This window comes from Delphinus delphis, chromosome 4 (assembly GCF_949987515.2).
Source record: "Delphinus delphis chromosome 4, mDelDel1.2, whole genome shotgun sequence".
NCBI classification, from domain to species: domain Eukaryota; kingdom Metazoa; phylum Chordata; class Mammalia; order Artiodactyla; family Delphinidae; genus Delphinus; species Delphinus delphis.
The window spans coordinates 106,948,149-106,967,293 of NC_082686.1; the positions used below are offsets into that span (position 1 = coordinate 106,948,149).

General features: G+C 39.5%; 1 protein-coding gene across 3 annotated transcripts in view; it reads left to right on the plus strand.

The window, feature by feature from the left end:
* The window catches only part of VEPH1 (ventricular zone expressed PH domain containing 1), a 218,207-nt gene that overhangs the window by 129,835 nt on the left and 69,227 nt on the right, over positions 1–19,145 (plus strand). The gene's annotated exons all lie outside the window — the stretch shown is intronic.

A 19,145-nucleotide genomic window follows, 5' to 3' on the forward strand; every position in this document is an offset into this window, starting at 1 on the left:
ACTATCACCACTGGTTTTCTCTGAAGAATCAGATTGGAGATGGGAGTGCAGAAAAAGAGAGGGAAAGAGAAACTTGCACATTTTAAAGTATACATTTCTTCAAGGTTTGGAATTTTGTAACAGTTTTATAACAACAATTTTGTAACTCCCTTCAGTAATAAAAAGACATGCTGATAACTTGGACCCAGGTGATAACTCCAGACTCCTCAGAGTCCTGTCTGCCCAGAGTCTATAGAATTGAGTTGAGGTCCTAACTCTGCTGTTGGGCAGCTCCAATTCCTCCAACAGATTACTTGATCTCCTGTGACACCAGTTCCTCACATTTATCCCAAGAGTATATTACAAGGTCATGAGATTTCAACCTGTGCTCCCTGAAGACCATTGGGGCCCCTTCAAAGGGCCTCGGACACCCCATCTTTCTTTCTCTGCCCTGCAGACAGAGCACCTCTCATGTACCTGGTGTTACACGTTGGTCTTCCTGATAGGTGTTTAAACCAAGAATTCCACAGCTTAAAGAAACTTGAAAAGCACTGAGCTGCATCATTTTTAAGGTCCTTTTTTAAGGTGCCTTATGTTCTAAATTAATTCTAAGTGTCTTATGTCAGAGCTGGCAAAATGTAAAACATTCGTTATTTGACAACTTTTTGTTTGTTTATTGAAGTATAATTGATTTACAATGTTGTGTTAGTTTCAGGTGTACAGCAAAGTGATTCAGTTTTATATATAAACTATATATATATAGTTTTTCAGATTCTTTTCCATATAAGTTATTACAAGGTATTGAATATAGTTCCCTGTGCTATACAGTAGGTCCTTGTTATTTATCTATTTTATATACAGTTGTGTGTATCTGTTAATCCAAAACTCCTATTCCCTCCCCCCACTTTCCCCTTGGTAACCGTAAGTTTGTTTTCTGTCTATGAGTCTATTTCTGTTTTGTGAATAAGTTCATTTGTATCATTTTTTTTTAAGATTCCACATATAAGTGATATCATATGATATTTGTCTTTTGGCCACATTTTTAATCATCCTCAACTTTATTGCTAATTTTATATTTCTAATGTAAAGTTAAACACTTTTCTTTTATGTTAATTTTCTGTGCTTTGTCCAGATATCTGTATCTGTCAATTTATAATAGTTTGTTGGGAGAAAATAAGCCAGATTGTTAAATACTTTTTTTTTACCTTTTTTTTTTTATTGATATGTAGTTGATTGTTCAATACTTTTGAGGCCTGTCTCACTATCTGCCCAGATTTATCAGTATCTATCAAATAGCCAATGACCAATCATGATCAGTAAATTAGTGCATTGTGCCTGTCCTAGCTGGTCTATTTCTATTCAAATTGTTTGGTTTACCTTACTTAACAGAAACCAATCTTATTTCAAATTGTGTAGAAAGGAGCCTACCAAAATATATAATAAAATAAAAAGACATAATTTGCTCAGTTTAAGGGGAACAAAACAAACATATAGAAATAAATCCAGTAGTTGAGTTATTTTTCAGAACTGTATCCCTGGAAATTTTCACAGTTTCTAAATGTGGTTTGCAAATTTATTTCTGAGCATTCTAGCAGCCATAGTAAGGAGGGAAATAAAATTAGTTTAAAAAAATCTGGAGTGTCCATAAGTAAAAGTATGATAATTGCTCATGGGGGAAAAAAAGAAAGCTGTTTGTTTATTTGGTTGATAAGGCTGTGCCCAGTGAATCTAGATCATCAAAAAAGGTATTTACATTATGCAACAAACAGTTAACCACTAAACACAACAGTAGAGTAGTGGTTCTCAACTGGAGGCAATCTTATGGCCAGATTGGGGACTTTTGGTTGGGGAGGTGAGGTAGGTGCTACTGTCATCTAGTGGGTAGAGGCCAGGGATGCTGCTAAATATCCTTCAGTGAATGGACAGCATCCCCCGACCCCCTCACCACTAAAACAAAGAATTTTTCAGCCCCAAATGTCAGTAATGGCTCAGAAACTCTGTGGTCCGTGGACCAACAACATTAACATCACCTGGGGACTTAGAAATTCAGATTCTCAGGCCCATCTTAGACCTACTGTATCAGCATCTACAATTTAACAAGATCCCTCAGGTGATTCGTATGCACATTAAAGTTTAAGAAGCAGTACTGCTGCAGGAATGAGAAATTCCATAGTGTCCTAGTAGTAGAGAATATAATTTTCTTCCTTACAGTAACTTTGTGATTTAATTAATTGACTCTTCATTTAATGCTTACCTCTTAACTGAGGAGATGAGTTTTCATCGCAAGGACACTCAAGGATATGGGGTTCAGTCATTTGGACTGTTTATGGCACTGAATTTGTGGCTCCAGTTCTTTGATTCTTCTCACAGGATATGAGTTTTAAAAAGGAAGAATAAGCTTGGAAGCCCGGAAGCTCTACTCCTTGGTATATGTTTGAATTTGTACTATGTGACCTTCTGACTTTTTATGAACATGGCATTTAGTTCCTCATAGAAGGTAATTTTAATAACTGCAGAATACCATGTGTATCAAATATATCTTCAATGATGCTTAGTCAAGTTGTGTAAATGAGTTAGAAGCATTTGGATTACATTTCCCTTAAAATATGCATAGAACTAAAATTAAGCAAAAATATGCTGGAGGCAATGTATGCTTTCCAAATTGCAAAACCTTGAAAAATGGGTTGAGACAAGTATCTGTACGTGAATACACCTACCATTGATATTTACAGGTTAATCCACTTGGCCTTCATTCCTTTTATTTTTTTTTACATTAATTTATTTATTTTTGGCTGTGTTGGGTCTTCATTGCTGCACGCCGGCTTTCTCTAGTTGCGGCGAGCGGGGGCTACTCTACGTTGCAGTGCACAGGTGTCTCATTGCGGTGGCTTCTCCTGTTGCAGAGCATGGGCTCTAGGTGCATGAGCTTCACTAGTTATGGCATGTGGGCTCAGTAGTTGTGGCTCGCAGGCTCTAGAGCGCAGGCTCAGTAGCTGTGGCACAGGGGCTTAGTTTCTCTGAGGTATGTGGGATCTTCCCAGACCAGGGATTGAACCCGTGTACCCTGCATTGGCAGATGGATTCTTAACCACTGCGCCACCAGAGAAGTCCCATCATTCCTTTTAATTGGAACTGATGTCATTGTACTTTGGACCATCTTTTCTCTACTAAATCTGTATCATTTTTTCTAAGCTTTTCTGAAAAGAACCTTGAAAATATTTAAATAAAGCTATCTTTTCCAGTAAAGTAGACAGTTGAGACTATTCCTGTATCCTCTATCATGTCTTTCTACTGAATTTTTATTTTACAGTAACACCACTTCATAAATACAATTATACCCTGGGGGTTTATGTTTGTTTGATTGATTGTTTTTTTTAACAAAGCCTTTGCATTCTTAAAAATAATGGAATCTATAGTAAAAGAATCAAGACAAGCATAGGCATCCTTTATATTCTTACAACATTGATATTGTACGACCTCTCCATAATTCCAATGTCAAATGTACATTGAACACTTAAGGTGTTTGTTAACGCTTCCAGAAATTTTGTCATGGTTAACTTTGCATTGCCTGGATTATTGTGGATTTTTAATTTATGTGTGACAGCAAGAAGAATTATTCTGTCTTCTTAAAGTAATTTAGTATGTATATAAATTTAAGGGTTTACTTGAGAATTTAAAGCACTAAAACATGAAGCAATTTCCGAAGCAAAGAATAAACTGATAGCATATTGCCATCCTTGGTTTGTTAAAGTGTTACCTGTGAATACCTTTCATGTAAATTATAGTGCCTTAATGGGTAAGGGTACCTATTTAAGTCCAACTGAGAAACTGGTTTTTCAAACTCTTGGGGCTTAAGAAATTCCCAAATGCTTTTTAGTCAAGCATTGTTATTGTTAACTTTCAAACTCATGCACATTTTAAGGAAATGTAATCCATGTGTTTCAAATTCATTTTCACTTAATCCATCAAGATATGGTTTGGTAAACTCTTCTGATCCATATGAAGTATTTTACTGATAATAAAAATCTCATCAAGAAATGACTTTTGCTGATAGTTAAGAAATCTACCCTGATTGCTGAAATGTTGACCCTGTTGACTTTTGAAGACAAAGATCTTTTTCTGGTTTTGGTCACACTCTTTTTCTTCCATCTCAGTTACTGTTTAAAAAAAAAAAAAAAACATAAACAACAAAAAAACATGATGACACGGAATCATAGAATCAGCTGGTTGTGGGCAAGGTTTGTACAGGGAGATAGGGACTGGTCATTCTACTCAAGGTGGGCTTGGAACCACCCCTGTGATAAATTAATGATTAGGTACAATAAATCAGTTGAAGTGTCTGAGAAGAATTCCCCTTCTTTTTTCCAATCCAAAGCCTATACCACCATCACCACCTTCTTGGGGGGAGCCTCAAATAATTTCTCTTAGCAAATCATTTATTTGTGTTCTCACTCTTTGTCCCTTTCCCCCAAACAGAAGGGGCTGACATTGTCCAGACAGATGAGTGTCTGGAGACACAAGAACTTAAAGAGTGGTGTGGCAGTGGGCTGTCCCCAGTGAATGTCTTCAGTATCCAAAGAGCAAGCGGAGCCCTCAACTGCCTTTACACCTGCCCACCCCGTGCAGGGCCCAGTGCTTCACAGCACCAGCCCGGGAGGACCGGCAAGGTTGACATCTTTGGTGGGCAGCTGACCAGGGAAAGAAATCCATTGCAGCAATGTGTCCAGCTGGAGTCAGTCCTTGCAGCCAGCTTAGGCCTTCTCAAGTCACAGATCACTGCCTTCATCAGATGAATGACCTTCCAAAAATGCTTCTTTGTGCCCTGAAAGGGGGATTCCTGGAGCCTTTCTCTACCCTTGCATGAAGTTCCCAGCTGGGTAAACAGAAGCCTGGGTCACCAGCTATGGTCTTCTCAGCCCATGGGGGCCTTGACCAGGTCCAGGGTGGGACAGCAGTACCACTTGGAGCCTGAAGAGATTCCTTGGGCCCTAGAGTAGGACTCAGGGTGCCTTTTTTTAGGTTTCCAATACCTTGGCTTTTAGGGCACTGGTTTCAATAACCATTATCTAACATCCCCCACTCTCACATACCTTGTGAGAGGGTGTCAGGGTTTGGAGTCCCAGAAACGGAGCTGGAGTGGGGCATCACTCCAGCCCCAGCAACTGAGATGAGAAGCAGGCAGCACAGGGGTCTGAGTCTATATCTTGTTACAGCCCAGCAGGCTCTGGACCCTCTCTACCTCAGTGCCCAGCACAGTGCCAGGCACAAAGCAGGTGCTCAACACACATGGCTGAATGAATGAGTGAATGAATGAATGAACAGACAAATGAACCAACAAATGAAGAGCAGGAGCAGGCCCGCCCAGAACCTGACCTAGTAGATGCCGTGTGTACGACTAATGTGCAACTGAATCTCTTTTCGCCAAGTGGGCTTTCACAGTGCATGTGACTTTTCGCTTACGGTTAGGTTGATAGCCGATATTTCATTAGGAAAAGTTTATTGTGTTGTTATGCAACATAAGAGGTTGAAAACCCACAGAGACTGCCACAAATAAAGAAATTAGATCTCAAACTCAGCATTAAAAAAGAGGCAAAATGGTTAATCATTTGCTGGCAATATGTACATGGTATTTTTCAAAACATTTGATAGATTGAAGAAAGTACTGAATTAGTGAAAACTGATCATTGTTAGTTCTATGCAGATAAATGAGCTTCTTTATAGTTACTCATACAGTTAGAGGGGAAAGTGCAGGAGTGAGGCTGTGGGGTAGAGCTGTTAGAAGCATGGGCTCAGGCAGCCAGAGTTGGGGCCAGGAGTCTCTCTTCCACAATAATGGCCAATTCATTGCATATTTGAGAATTAAGTGAGATATGCATCTAAAAAGCATTACTCCTAAAAGCTTTTAGTATTTTTAACTCGAATTCAATCAGTATTCATGTTGCAGGCTCCAGCTATCATGGACATTAATTACATGTGGATTTTCATCTGTAGGAGAAAAGGGGTGAGGTGGGTGAGGGCGCAGTGTAACTCCCCACAGTGCCCCACCGCCCGTATATAGGAAAGGCATGGGCTGAGCAGTGGACAAGGTGAAGACTTCTCCCCAGAACAGTTCCACAGCCGGTGTCACCTGCAGGGAAAATGATCTTATTCTTCAAACTAAAAATGAGACATGTGAGCTGGAAAAAGCTGCCTATTTATATCCAATGGATGTTTTTCAGACACAATTCTTAGTTTCTGAGTATTTTGTACCTCTGAGACTGTGATTGCCTGAAATTATTTTATGTATAAAACAAACTTAACTCATCACTTATCCTTCAGAAGGCTAGCCCACTGTGATAATTGTGTGACAGCTGGTAGATTAATTGAATTTATCAACCAATAGCACAACTCAATTCTAATCCATTTCCTAGTGGAAAAAATTCCTAGAGAAGTTAATTTTTTTTACAGTTATAAAAGCATAATGTTCACTGTAAAAATTTGCAAAATAGAGAAAGGAGTAAAGAAAATCATCCTTAATCTTATCATTTTACCACTGTTAGAAATTTTATGTATTTCTTTCCAGGACTATATTGGAAAATATTTTGACCTTTTCGGTAAGGGCTATTTTTCAAAGATGATTCGCTTTTTAATCAGACAGTGAACATTTGGGTTTGAAAATTGTGGACTAATTTAAAAGTACAATTTAACAATTTAAGCCAGCAATGTGTAATTATAACTACCTTTTGCTACAAAATTTAAGCAGGATAATCTTCTAAATGGAATATTTTTGTTGAAGCACCAGGAACAACAGACCTGCTAGTCAACTAACATGAATTTAGTATGTGAAGAATTGTCAGATTTCCCTCTATGAATAACATTTATCTCACAGCTATATCGGATACAAGATATTGAATTTAGATCAGTACCTTTTTTTAAAAGGATATTTTTTTGCCATACCTTAGTAAAATATATTTCTTTCCTGGCTGCGGCATTCCCTTTGAGGCTAAGATTAAATGTAATAATTTAAAAAACGTTAACATTCTTCAAACAAGTTTGAAACATAGAAAAATATTTACATCAAGCCTAGCAATATTAATCATTGTTACCAGCTTCATTCTAGACTGGAGGTTGGCAAACTTTCTATAAAAGGCCAGGTAGTAAATATTTTTGGACGGAAGCAGTCGATGAGGTCTCTGCTGCAACTACTCAACTCTGTCACTGTGGTGTAAAAGCATCCATAGGTAATATATACATGGAGGGGCATGACTGAGTTCCAATAAAACTTTATTTATACAAGCAGTGAGTCAGACTTGACCAACAGCTGTAGTTTATCAAGCCTTGTTCTAGACAGTCAATTTTTACTGGCTGTCACATTCACCTAGAGTTTAGATGCAGCTTAAGGGTTTCTGACCCTTCCCGCATCCCTTATACACACAAGACTTCCAGTAAGCATGGTTGGTTGAACACATGTTTATCTCCACTACCACTGAAATGCCACATAAATCACAATAAAGGAATTAAAAGGTATAAACTTAGGAGAATGGAGAAGACAGCAGACAAAGGATGTCAACAAAAGGTTTGGCCAAGTAAAGGAGATGCAAACTTGGCAGTAAACAGTGCCTGGGTAATAGCATTTGTGGTCCAAGGGAGGTGCCACATGAGAGGGATCTTGTACAGTTCTGCTGAGCTCTCGTGATCTAGGTAGGGCTGGAGGCAGCAAACTGCTTCTCAGGAAAGTTGCGCAGAACCTGATGCAGTCACTGCCAGAGCTGCCACACTTAGCTTATTTGTAAAACTCAAAGTAATTGGATGAGGGTCGGGGAGGAGGTCTTGACTCCAACTGTTAACGTTTTGGTATTCAGTGGGCTTTTGGAATAAGAAGAATAGTGCCAACAAGAACTAGCAGTTTAACTGCTAGTGCTTTTAGAGCTAGTAAGCTATTCTGAAACTCTTTCCCTTCAGCCTTCTTTCTGAGACCCAAGGGAACAATTTGCTTTATTTGCAGGGTCACTTCTAGCACCCATTGATGAGTTTCCATCATGTGAGGAAGGAAGGGGCAGAAAGTCGGAAGACAAGAAATGGCAGAAAGGAGGCTTCTGGCTGCAGATTTGCAAGTCTGGGTCTCTGTCCACAGAAGGAAGCTCAGACTGAGGGAGGCTGGTAGCTATGGCGCCAGATGGGCTTATTCGGGTGTCTCACTCCACAGCCCTGCATGAGTCTGGCAGACAAAGGCAGTGTGTTAAGAAGCCGCGTGTTCTGTTGTGACAGATGCAAACTTCAAGGGTCACTGGGGTCATATATAACAAGCTTCAGTAACTCTGAGCTAAGAACTCCCATCTCCTTTTCCCAGCAGAGTATTTAGAGAATTGATGAAAAAAAAAAAAAGAAGTTGACTTACGTTTTTTTTGTTGTTTTTTTTTTTGAGATAGACCCTTTTCGTGCTCTGTTTTCTCTTTTGTCCCAAAACAGACACTAGTCATATTCAGGTCCTGTTTGCTCTATTCAGAGGGAAAAACATTGGATTTCTTGTGTTATTACTAACACTGTCCCATTATTGTGTTTCCTTTGATTTGACTTCCTTTTCTCATAATGAATCTTCCTATCTTCTCCCTCTCTTTGATGTTCTTGTCTCCTGTCTCAGTTCATTGTATTTGCATTTACTTCTCCCATGCACATCCCTTTCATTCTTTAGTTTGGTCTACTTTCTTTGAGAATGTCAAAGAAAAAACACCCCTGAGACCCCATACACACAGACTTTGGACTTTTCCCCGGCGCTTCTCAGAGAGCATTTTACTGAGCATAAGGTGTCATAATATTGATAGAGGTGATTAGGGGAAGGGGCTGGTCACTGATCTTCAGTTTGGGCAGAAGGTAAAATTAAAATCAAATCAAATTCAGCAGCCCCTCCTTTCCACAGGGGTTAGGAAAGGCATGGAGTACAAGGAACCGTGAACCCTTCCTCGTGGTAGAGCTTTAGCTCTGCCATCACTGCCCACCAGATGCTGCCTGCTCACGGTGGCCTCTGGTTCTCGGCCTACTAGATTTTACATTAATGTGGATACCTGAGGCACCCACATACCCAGGACCATCTGTAAGGACATGTGCAGACAACCTGCAGCTTTTACCCTTGGATTTAAGTGATAATTGTATTTGGGGAAAGGCTGACTCAGCAAGATCAGAGAGAGGTAAAACAGTGGTCATTTGCCATGTTGGACCTGCGGGAAGAGCTTTGGCCATCTCACGCTGAGCCAGGTGCAAGTGGTTCAAGCAGAGAGGAGGAGTTATACACTTAATAAGGAAGTAAAATTACCTCTACCACCTTTTGTTATACTCTTTATTACCATTTTATTCTTGGAGCACAGCATAGTCCCATGGTTTCTTGAAAATTCACGGTCTGATTTGAGTTGCTTTTTGTGAATGTGGTCTCTTGAAGCTGGAGAGTCTTTTGTAAGTCATCCTTCTATATATGCTTGAGAATTAGACTACTCCTGCAGCCAAAAATATGGAGTTTTCAAAGTTCTATTCCGAGAACTGCCAACGGATCTTAGAGGTAATCCAGACCAAGTTAGCTTTGAAGTCATCTATCGTGGTCAAGGTTTATACACATTTCAAAAGAAAAAACTAGGCTTACCAGCACCAGCGTGGTCTTTGAGGACTGTGTACATCAGCCCCATAGCCAAGGTTCTTGCCCACCACGAGGCCCAAAGCTGGACCATTCTGCCCTCACCCTTCACTTTGCTCACCCCTGCCTGTCCTAGAAGTCTCAACACAAACGTTGCTTCCTCAGAGCAGCTCTCTCTGACCCCCACCCCAGTCTAAATTAGCTGTTCCCATATTGTTCTTTGGAGGTTTTTTTCCGTCTTCTTTTTCCTTCATGGTACTTAACACACTTGTATTTTTGTGCATTATTCTTTATTGTTTGTATCCGCTAGATAAAATTGGTAGCACATTTACTGCATATTCAGTGTCTGTACTGTAGGAGCTCAGTAAGCACATGTTGAATGAATGACCTTTTGAAAATTCCTATGAATCTATGTCTATACTTTATTAAACCCCTTTTAATATGTTTTTTTTACTGCTTAGAAAAACGAATTTTTATTAGGAGCTCTATTAGCCCAATCTAACCTTTGTATGTCTGGATATTTGGGATTTTATTTTTACAGTTTCTATTTTGACTACCTTCTTTACAGCTAACCCTCTACCCTCTTAAAAACAAACAAGAAAATAGAGAATCATTGGAAATTATTGAACAAAGCAATGTACAGATGATAAATATTAGAAATAGACCATTGTTCGATTTCTTCGATTGGTTTGTCTTTGTATCAGTGATAGTGTCGAGGGGCTGTAAATTGATGGTGGCTGCTATTTGTATTTCATGTGGCTTCTCCCTCTAGTTTCCAGCTCTGATAATTTCCCACATGGACTTGCTCTTTCCAAATGGGTTGACTCATTGTGGGTAAGAATAGCTTAACTTTACTGAGCATCTTTATGTTGCATAATGAAGATTTGTTGACTAAAAGGATAAGCGAATAATTGTTTTTATTTAATCCTGATGAAAAGCATATACCATCTAGTGATCATCGTCCTCATTTTATAGATGAGAAAAGAGAAAGTCATATAGCTATGGTAATATGGCCGGTGGGTGGCAGAGTCAGGACTCAGCCCTGGATACATGACCTTGTTGCTGTCTGTCCATCCCACACTGCCTTTCTGGACGTGCCATTTTCATCCCCCCTCCACGCCTTTGCCCACATCATTGCTCCTCTAGGTGCCCTCCGCTCCATTTCTCTAGGGCCACCATTCATCATGTCTAGATCAAGTCTTACTTTCTCTGTCCTCAGTGATGGCAGGTACTGTGCATCTTGTACTTTACCTTGGATTGCTTTTTCTTTTTTCTTTAATACTCATATATTCCTAATATCTCTTTTTAAGTTGTAAGACTCTCAATGAGTCTTTTTATAGTTTCAGTACCCAGCCCAATGCCCCATACTTGATAAATCTCCAAAGTATTTGTTGATGATGATGTTGTTAGATATTTCCCTGGTGCAGGACAGGATATCAAGTGAAATCAACCTTCTTCAAGCTTACCAGCTATTCATATTGTCACAGCAACTGCATCAGTGGCAACTAATCTCTAACATCTTTCAGAATTTATGCTCTAAGAGTACAGTTCATATGAAAATACCTTCCTCAGAGGCTTTCAGTTATACTTGTGGCCTACAGTATTGAGTTTCCCTTAAGTCTAGAATTATGTTCTAAAATTAGCTTCCATTTTCATAGTATATCTCAGAACTGGCTGCACAAAATTAGTTGCTTTCTATTCAGCGAAACCTCATTGAGCAGCAGCAAATGAAATAAGATTCTCCCTAGTTTTCCCATGTCAGATACATGATTATGAAATCAAAATAGATTTCCTAGTGGACATCTTAGAAAAGCCAGGCTCAGTTAGGAGTTGCTAAAGGCCACTTCTTGCAAGATCATCAAAGAGTTAGAGACGGACTTCCTGGTGGCACAATGGTTAAGAATCTGCCTGCCAATGCAGGGGACATGGGTTTGAGCCCTGGTCCGGGAAGATCCCACATGCCACAGAGCAACTAAGCCCGTGCACCACAACTACTGAGCCTGCACTCCAGAGCCTGCGAGACACAACTACTGAGCCCTCACGCCACAACTACTGAAGCCCGCGCACCTAGAGCCCATGCTCTGCAACAAGAGAAGCCACCGCAATGAGAAGCCCGCGCGCCACAGCTAAGAGTAGCCTCTGCTCACCACAACTAGAGAAAGCCCGCGCGCAGCAACAAAGACCCAGTGCAGCCAAACATAAATAAATAAATAATACATAAATTTATTTTTTTAAAAAAAGTTTGAGACAGTACATATATACTGTGTGGAGGTCCTGTGCAACTTGCAACAACCTATCTGACATCATCGAACCTCTTGGTAAATACATATCACTCTCTAAAGAGTGTTTTATTAAGGCTGTCAGGTGACAGTGAGGCCAGAATGCTTTAGTTCAGAAATGCCAACTGAGAGAGGAATGAGTTAGATGACTCACGTGTAGACAATCTTAGGCTCATCCTCCTTTCCTCAGGGGAAAAACATGTGAACAGACCCATTTTAGTGGAGTTTAATAATAAAATTTCCTAAAATTTCCTGTGCCCTAAATCTGGTTGCTGTTATACATTTTGCAGAATTGTAAAGTAATTGGTAGCACATGGCATGGTACCTGCAGGGGATCAGGGCTTGCCTGCCTTGTTTGCCTCCATACAACTTTTGATATATCTCTGCTAGGTAGAGCCAAATGTTTATTTATAACACATGGGCTTCCACTGACTCAGTGTGACCACAGAGTGACTCTTTATCATTGCCAGAAATCAACTACATTTGCATCATGCAAAAAAAAAAATATATATATATATATATACACACACACACATACATCTATATATGTGTGTATTTAATTTAAAATTCATATAAGTTTCAAAATTACTTTCATGTCTGCAAATTGTACTAGCTCCTATGAAAATATCCCAGATTTGTTTCTGATCATATTTCTGTTGACTATTTTGTACCCTTACTGTTTGGACATCTAATTTGTATTTAGCTACCATCAAGAGTACATGGTAGGAAACAGTTGAGTTCTTCCAAATGAACTTCCCCTAGAGGTTTTGTAATTGGATAAGTATTCAGGGTCCTCCTCCTAGGGCTGAGTTAGACTCATCACTGTTGTTGGAAGGTGCACGCTTTCTAGTGGTTACCAAAAATTCACTGGAGAAGTAATAAACATGTCAATGGGGTCACTTAAAAATAAGTTCCATTTTCAATTCATTTCATAAGTTGTATTTCATTATTCTTACTTTGGGAGGAGTATTGGCTGGAAATATTAGAAACAATATTGAAATTAACCCACAACTATGAATGATGCTGCCACATAACCTTTTTCTGCAATTATGAGCAGTCAGTCACGCAATCAGAAATGACTCCTGTTTGAGTACTATTCATAAGGGTAGCTACTCATCTGTCTGCACAATCAGGGGGCCAGGAAAGTGACTGCAGAAGTCGTTATTTAAGTACATCTCTTTCACAATTAATATGGCAGTGTTTTTTTTTAATTTTATTTTTTGGCTGTGCTGCATGTCATGTGGGATGTTAGTTCCCCGACCAGGGATCGAACCCGTGCCCCCTGCCTTAGGAGCACAAAGTCTTAACCACTGGACCACTAGGGAAGTCCATGCAGTTTTGTTTTTAAAGTTGGACATTATAAGAACAAGGAAATCAGTGTTGAAAATAATGTGACCATCCCTCAAGAAATTAAACATAGAATTACCTTATGATCCAGCAGTTCCATCTCCAGGTATATACCCAAAATAAGTGAAAACAAGTATTGAAACAAATACATACACTGCATAAGTGTTCATAGCATCTCTAGTCACAAAAACCAAAAGGTGGAAACAACCAAAGTGTCTGTCAATGATTGACATTGAATAGATAACAAAATGTAGCATATCCAACAGTGGAATATTAAGTAGTCATCAAAAACAATAAATACTGGTACATGTTACCTCTTGAATGAACATTATGCTAAATGAAAGAAGTCAGACACAAAAGGCCACATGTATACGACTCCATTTATATGAAATATCCAGAATAGGCAGAGCCATAGAAACAAAATGCAGATTTGTGGTTGCCAGAGACTAAGGGGAAGGAGATTGACTACTTAATAGGTACAGGGTTTCCATCTGGAGTAATGAAAAAGTTCTGGGACTAGATAGAGGTGATGGTTTCACATCATAAATGTACTTAATGCCACTGAATTATATACTTTAAAATGGTTAAGATAGTAAATTTTATGTCACGTGTTTTACAATTAAAAATTTAAAACAATATATATGACTACACATTCTGTGACAAACTCCATACTTAATAAGCAGCAGGTACTCAATAATTATAGCATGGTTCTGAGTTAATGTCTCTGTGCTACTAGTAGCAGCAAGCACAATGTGCTAGGCGCCATTTTAAATGCTTTACTCTACCCTGAGCAAGTATTATTCCTAAATTACAAATGCAGGAACTGAAATATGGAAGTGAAAACAAAATTTGCCTCAGACCACGTAATTTGCTGGTGGTAGACCTGAGATTTGATCCCAGGTTGTCTAGCAACAGAGTCTGTACCATTAGCTGCTGTGCTGTAGGGTGAGCTAATGTTGTCCTGTGATTATAAAGCTGATGTGCTTATGGCAGCATGTTCTCAGGCTCCCAGAACAATGTTGATAAGGTGTCAGTTCTTAAAGAACAGATAATTTTTATTCATATCTGCAAAGTACAAGCATATTTCTATTGCCTATAGTATGTATTTGATTACCAGGTAATCAATTAAATCAGTGGTTTAATTACCATTGAACATACACATACCATGAAAGAACTACAAGAAATACAGTTCTCTTTCAGTGCAAATTCACTGTGCTGTGCAAGGCCGCTGGCTGTGGTCAGAGGTATCATGTGGCCCTTTGCAGTCTTCTGTTGGAACAAGAGTTACCTGCAGTTTCTCAAATCTCTCTCTCTTCCCCAGTCTTGCATTCCAGGGGCTAGACATAGTAAGCTAAGTCAGATTTGGTTGAGTCATAAATCAGGGACTTGGCCATGAAGCATGCAGGGGGCTGAGAGAAGTAAAGAATATCGTAAGCACAGAGAATGGGGTAAGAAGTGATAGGTGAGAAGAAACTGACTAAAATAAAATGTCAGCCTCCTCCAGGGATCTCCATACAATCCCAAATCACACTGTCTGAGGAGTGAGGCTCGCTTGTGCTGCATTGCAAGGCCTCTGCATTGCCCACCTCTAGAAGGGCACCATTTACACTGTGGCCTTTGTGAATGACACCCTCTGAACTCATGTGGTGTAGAAGCTAGTCAGTGTAGAAATACTTTAATTTCAAAATGAAGCCATTATAATCTAAATATATGGGAGGAAATTGAACTGTGCACTTTGCCATGCTTCTAAGAGATTTGAATCTCAAGATATTAAGGAAAAGAATAGCTTCCTGAACTGGTTCCATTGCAATTCTGTCTTAGAGAAACTACCATTCAAAACCCTTCTAGCTCTGGGACTTCAGGACTTTTTTAACTGGAATCTGGCATCAGATTTCCCGCATAAGGCAAATTTTTGAGATGCCAGAGTTCTGGGAGCAGGGCAAGAGGCCACTCCTGCAGCCTCTGTTGAATGAATGTTGATTATCTTCTCACCCCAAAGTTTATGTTACCCACTGTACTATTGGGAAATAGCCAACTGAGGCAGGGATAATTCGACTATTAACCCTCACTTTGGTTCTTCAATAGATCTTTTTGTCTTCCTCTATAGGACAAAATATATAACCAGCTGTTTCAAATTTACAACCAGAAAGTTGAGTTTCTGGAAGCTGAATGACATTGCTACTCCCTTTTATGATGTAACTTCTCTGGACAGCAATAAGAAAAAGAAGGTAGAAATAATTAATTAACCAGAAACAGTAAAAACGTTGACTCTGTTTAATGTTAACTATGATGATTAATGTCATCATCACTGGATTTTAGGTCACATAAGAATGAAACAAGTTACACTTAAACACAACTTGCAAGAAGCAATGGATGAAACTAAGGCTTTCAAAGATAGAGTGACCTCTGTCATGTGTAACATTGATTTATAGAAAAATAATTTTATGATTATGATATTCACTTCTGCTAGAGACTTTCTGGTTTCCCAGGCTAACTTGACAGAGACAATTTATTTCCTTGGCTTATTTCCTTGATTGCTATGCTTTCAGTTTGGGTGGTTCCCATTGGGGAACAGTAGTATCTTGAGTTGGTATTTCATGGGTCAATCATGTGGGCTTCCCTCTAGAGAGGTTTGAGCAAGAATGAGAATGTGCCACATAACTCATCCAATTGTACTATACAGATCAAAACCACAATCAAAACTGAAAACAAACTATCAACAAGTCTAAATACTGTGCAAATGAAATTGATACACAATTTATAATAGGATTTATATAATTGAAAATACTTAGGTATAAATTAAATCCTCTTTGACTTCAACTATTATTAGTTGCTGCTTGAATCAGACATAGTAAATCACAACATCTTTGAGTCTCAGATTCTTCTTCTAAACTGGAAGTATCTACATCACAGGATTGTTTTGAATATAAAGGGGCAAAGCACACAAAAAGCTTTTAGAATAGTGCCCAACACATAATAACCAACCAGTCAATGTTAGCTATTTTTTCCATTTTTGGTGCAAGAAAGTCATCTTCTTACTTAGGATGCTTTGAACACAGCAAAATGTTAAGCCTTTCCTTAGAGCTTCCTGGTGGTGTTCTTGCTACATGACTACGCTACTGAGCCTCAAAATAGCATCAATATCAAAAGCGTCACTTGCTCACCACTTGAAGTACTAGAACTTTGAAGGATTTCGGAGAGACCAAGTGAATGGCTTCAAGCACTGTTACGGAATCTTCTTTCTTGCTAGATCTTCTTCTGTCATGTCCCCAGAGAAATTTATTTCAGTTGTGTAGAATTTTATTTCAGCCTGCACGTATTAGCTTTGTATTAAGTTATTTTTGCAATAAGCAATTAGGTGAAAATTTCAGGACACTAAGAGACCTAGAGATTCCAAGGGTCATTAGGATCCCCTTTTCTCTAATCAAAACAGCATTATGGTTGGGGCTTCCCTGGCAGTCCAGTGGTTAAGACTCTGCTTCCACTACAGGGGGCACGGGTTTGATCCCTGGTCGCTGAACTAAGATCCCGCATGCCGCCAGGAGTGGCCTAAATAAATAAATAAATATATTTTTTTTAAAAAACAGCATTATAGCAGCCCTCCTGGCTGAGGGCTGATTTCTTTCCCCATATACAATAGTCGTAGTTGTAATAACGATCATGATAATGATCAAAGAAACATTATTAAGCACTTGCTCTGTGCTGAGCACACTTCTGTCTGAAAATCTCACTTAAATTAACGCATTTTATGCTCACGTTAACCAGGGTGACCAATTCCTTTTGCCTTGTCCAGGTCTTTCCCAGTTTTAGCACCAAAAATTTCAAGTCCCAGAAGCCACCTCAGTCCCAAGCAAATAGGGATGGTTGATCACACTAAACATCCCTTAGAAATAGATGCTCTTATTATTATTCCAAATTAAGTCACAGAGAGGTTATGTAACTTGCCTAATGACACAAAGCTAGTAAGGAGAAGAGTCTGGCTCCAGAGTCTGGGCTCTGCACCACCACCATGGAACAGAACTGGATTTTGGATGAGGGGTTGGAACAACTGGCCCTAGAATGGCTTCTGAAGGGATGGGCTTTTCAGTCCCTGTCTCAGGGCAGAGACACTGGTTGTGAGAGCATCCCAGAGTCTCTGTCACCTGAAGGTTAATGGGCAAGTCTCACTCTGTTCTTTAATGGCAACACAAAACAGCAAGCTGGTACAATATCTGAACAGTTTTCACGTAAGACATTTACAAGTATATATGCACCAAGAGACACTACAGTCCACTGTGTGTGATTAGATTTCAGCCTTCACATGCAAAATATCCTGATACCCTGCCTCGGTCAACTTCCCACCCTCTACCTTTTGCTGTGTGAATATTAATAAGACTCTCTTTTTATTAGGACAAGATTTCTTTCTCTACCCAGGTCTTCTTGTTCAGGATAGTTTTATTCTCTATCGTTATCATTATTTTTACTTATTGTAAGATTACAAAATTTCACATTACAACTTAGCTTTGCAGAGAAAACGCACCATCATTTTGTCTAGAACTCCTTGTGAACAACTAACCACTGATTAGTAAGGGGGAAATTAACTGAGTCCTTATTTAAATTTAATCCCATCTGATCATTTGAGTAGTATGTTTAGGAAACAACCTCTCATTTGAATAAAAATGTTCTTCCTGTTACCCCCTGCCATGCTTATCTCTCTAAGGTGGCATTTGGGGGCATGACGAATTGGGTCCTGTTTCCTTGTGGTTGTGGAAAAGCATCATGCGTGGGGGTAGCAGGGTGAGAGGGAGTGTCTTCTTGCCTAAGGGATAATGTCCTTTGCTTGCTTATCACCCTCCCAGCTGAAGTTATGGGTGATGTTACTTATTTTCCAGGCACTGTGTGCATAGCTCTTACCTAGCAATCTGACTGCGACTCAGCACCCACTGGTGCTGTGGCCCCCTCTGAAGCCTAGCTGGGTCAGTTCTCTCTGCTGTATACTGGACAGAGCTCCTCCCCACTACAGTGATTTCTCTGAAAAGCTGTCCAACAAGAACCTCAGCTGCTTCTTCCTCCTCTTGTCCACTCCATTACAGGGACAAGGGTGGCCCATGGGATCTGAGCCTTATACCTCCTCTGCTTGCCTCCGAGCTGTGCTTTTAACTAAATTGGCTGCCCTGTACTGGTGCAGAGAGCCACCTAGGAGTGGATCTCCTTCCTAAGGGTCACCACTGCTCTCCATGTTACCATACTTAATCTAATGTACTCCCCCTTCCCCAAGCTGAAGTCCAAATATAATGAAGTCAGGACCCACTTCTGATGATGTCACACTTATCTCTCTCCTCTCCACCATCTGCCCTGCCAGAACTGAAAAGTCTTCTCTTTTGCTTCTTCTATGTTATATTCTCCCTACCAACTGTAGAACTGATATAGCTGCCATCCCCTCCACACCACAGGTCTCTAATGGAAGTTCTCCATGCTCAGGGGTTGATAGACTAAAGGGAGATAAAGAAATTTAGAAAATCCTTTCTCAAGACAAAACTTTGCTTGCAAGGTGTTGTGCTGTATAATACAATTTTGGCAGTTAAGAAATGAATTCCTTCTTACCTTAGTCTTCCTCTTTGTATTCTTATAACAGTCTATACCCCATTGCCACTCCACGCCCACCCTAGAGCAAAGTTTTTGAACTCAGGAAGGCAAAAGAGAAAAATAACGTTTAAAACTATAACTATTAGCCTCATTTCATGGTAATTTTGTGAGACATCATTTAAATTACCTCCTTTAACTAACAACTTTTTCATTGTATATGATTTTTTTCTTTTTAAGTTATACAGATAATACATGAATATAAACCCATAGGGAAAGAATTAAAATAATACAGAAGTATATGGAGTAAAATAGGGTTTGCTCCCCACCCTAATCCCACTTCTCGACCCAGAAATAATCACTGTCAATTGTTGATG